Below are 3,373 nucleotides of genomic sequence, written 5' to 3'. Positions count from 1 at the left end.
ATCCGGGACTCCGAACAACCTTCGGTACATCAAAATGCATAAACTCATAATATAACTGTCATCGTAACCTTAAGCGTGCGGACCCTACGGGTTCGAGAACAATGTAGACATGACCGAGACACGTCTCCGATCAATAACCAATAGAGGGACCTGGATGCCCATATTGGCTCCTACATATTCTACGAAGATCTTTATCGGTCAGACCGCATAACAACATACGTTGTTCCTTTTGTCATCGGTATGTTACTTGCCTGAGATTCGATCGTCGGTATCCAATACCTAGTTCAATCTCGTTACCGGCAAGTCTCTTTACTCGTTCCGTAATACATCATCTCACAACTAACATATTAGTTGTAATGCTTGCAAGGCTTATGTGATGTGCATTACCGAGAGGGCCCAGAGATACCTCTCCGACAATCGGAGTGACAAATCCTAATCTCGAAATACGCCAACCCAACATGTACCTTTGGAGACACCTGTAATGCTCCTTTATAATCACCCAGTTACCTTGTGACGTTTGGTAGCACCCAAAGTGTTCCTCCGGCAAACGGGAGTTGCATAATCTCATAGTCATAGGAACATGTATAAGTCATGAAGAAAGCAATAGCAACATACTAAACGATCGGGTGCTAAGCTAATGGAATGGGTCATGTCAATCACATCATTCTCCTAATGATGTGATCCCGTTAATCAAATAACAACTCTTTTGTTTATGGTGAGGAAACATAACCATCTTCGATTAACGAGCTAGTCAAGTAGAGGCATACTAGTGACACTCTGTTTGTCTATGTATTCACACATGTATTATGTTTCCGGTTAATACAATTCTAGCATGAATAATAAACATTTATCATGACATAAGGAAATAAATAATAACTTTATTATTGCCTCTAGGGCATATTTCCTTCAGTCTCCCACTTGCACTAGAGTCAATAATCTAGTTCACATCGCCATGTGATTTAACAACAATAGTTCACATCACCATGTGATTAACACCTATAGTTCACATCGATATGTGATCAACACCCAAAAGGGTTTACTAGAGTCAGTAATCTAGTTCACATCGCTATGTAATTAACACCCAAAGAGTACTAAGGTGTGATCATGTTTTGCTTGTGAGATAATTTTAGTCAACGGGTCTGCCACATTCAGATCCGTAAGTATTTTGCGAATTTCTATGTCAACAATGCTCTGCACGGAGCTACTCTAGCTTATTGCTCCCACTTTCAATATGTATCTAGATCGAGACTTAGAGTCATCCAGATCTGTGTCAAAACTTGCATCGACGTAACCTTTTACGACGAACATTTTTGTCACCTCCATAATCGAGAAATATTTCCTTATTCCACTAAGGATAATTTTTGACCGCTGTCCAGTGATCTACTCCTAGATCACTATTGTACTCCCTTGCCAAATCAGTGCAGGGTATACAATAGATCTGGTATACAGCATGACATACTTTATAGAACCTATGGCCAAGGCATAGGGAATGACTTTCATTCTCTTTCTATCTACTGCCGTGGTCGGGCTTTGAGTCTTACTCAACTTCACACCTTGTAATACAGGCAAGAACTCTTTCTTTGACTGCTCCATTTTGAACTACTTCAAAATCTTGTCAAGGTATGTACTCACTAAAAAACTTATCAAGCGTCTTGATCTATCTCTATAGATCTTGGAGCTCAATATGTAAGCAGCTTCACCGAAGTCTTTCTTTGAAAAAAACCCCTTTCAAACACACCTTTATGCTTTACAGAATAATTCTACATTATTTCCGATCAACAATATGTCATTCACATATACTTATCAGAAATGCTGTAGTGCTCCCACTCACTTTCTTGTAAATACAGGCTTCACCGCAAGTCTGTATAAAACTATATGCTTTGATCAACTTATCAAAGCGTATATTCCAACTCCGAGATCCTTGCACCAGTCCATAGATGGATCGCTGGAGCTTGCATATTTGTTAGCACCTTTAGGATTGACAAAACCTTCTGGTTGTATCATATACAACTCTTCTTTAATAAATCTATTAAGGAATGCAGTTTTGTTTATCCATTTGCCAGATTTCATAAAATGCGGCAATTGCTAACATGATTCGGACAGACTTAAGCATAGATACGAGTGAGAAAATCTCATCGTAGTCAACACATTGAAGTTTGTCGAAAACCTTTTGCGACAATTCTAGCTTTGTAGATAGTAACACTACTATCAGCGTCTGTCTTCCTCTTGAAGACCCATTTATTTTCTATGGCTTGCCGATCATCGGGCAAGTCAACCAAAGTCCATACTTTGTTCTCATACATGGATCATATCTCAGATTTCATGGCATCAAACCATTTCGCGGAATCTGGGCTCATCATCGCTTCCTCATAGTTTGCAAGTTCGTCATGGTCTAGTAACATGACTTCCAGAACAGGATTACCGTACCACTCTGGTGCGGATCTCACTCTGGTTTACCTATGAGATTTGGTAGTAACTTGATCTAAAGTTACATGATCATCATCATTAGCTTCCTCACTAATTGGTGTAGTAGTCACAGGAACAGATTTCTGTGATGAACTACTTTCCAATAAGGGAGCAGGTACAGTTACCTCATCAAGTTCTACTTTCCTCCCACTCACTTCTTTCGAGAGAAACTCCTTCTCTAGAAAAACTCCGAATTTAGCAACAAAAGTCTTGCCTTCGGATTTGTGATAGAAGGTGTACCCAACAGTCTCCTTTGGGTATCCTATGAAGACATATTTCTCCGATTTGGGTTTGAGCTTATTAGGATGAAACTTTTTCATATAAGCATCACAACCCCAAACTTTAAGAAACGACAACTTTGGTTTCTTGTCAAACCACAGTTCAGATTGTTGTCATCTCAACGGACTTAGATGGTGCCCTATTTAACGTGAATGCAGCTGTCTCTAATGCATAACCCCAAAACGATAGTGGTAGATCGGTAAGAGACATCATAGATCGCACTATATCTAATAAAGTACGGTTATGACGTTCGGACACACCATTACACTATGGTGTTCCAGGTGGCGTGAGTAGTGAAACTATTTCACATTGTTTTAATTGAAGACCAAACTCGTAACTCAAATGTTTTACCTCTGCGATCATATCGTAGAAATTTTTATTTTCTTGTCACGATGATTTTCCACTTCACTCTGAAATTCTTTGAACTTTTCAAATGTTTCAGACTTATGTTTCATCAAGTAGATTTACTCATATCTGCTCAAATCATTTGTGAAGATCAGAAAATAATGATACCTGTCGCGAGCCTCAATATTCATCGGACCACATACATCAGTATGTATGATTTCCAACAAATCTGTTGCTCGCTCCATTGTTCCGAAGAACAGAGTTTTAGTCATCTTGCCCATGA

Source organism: Triticum dicoccoides, chromosome 1A (assembly GCF_002162155.2).
Source record: "Triticum dicoccoides isolate Atlit2015 ecotype Zavitan chromosome 1A, WEW_v2.0, whole genome shotgun sequence".
Classification (NCBI taxonomy): Eukaryota; Viridiplantae; Streptophyta; class Magnoliopsida; order Poales; family Poaceae; genus Triticum; species Triticum dicoccoides.
Note: the sequence above shows the minus strand (reverse complement) of the source record.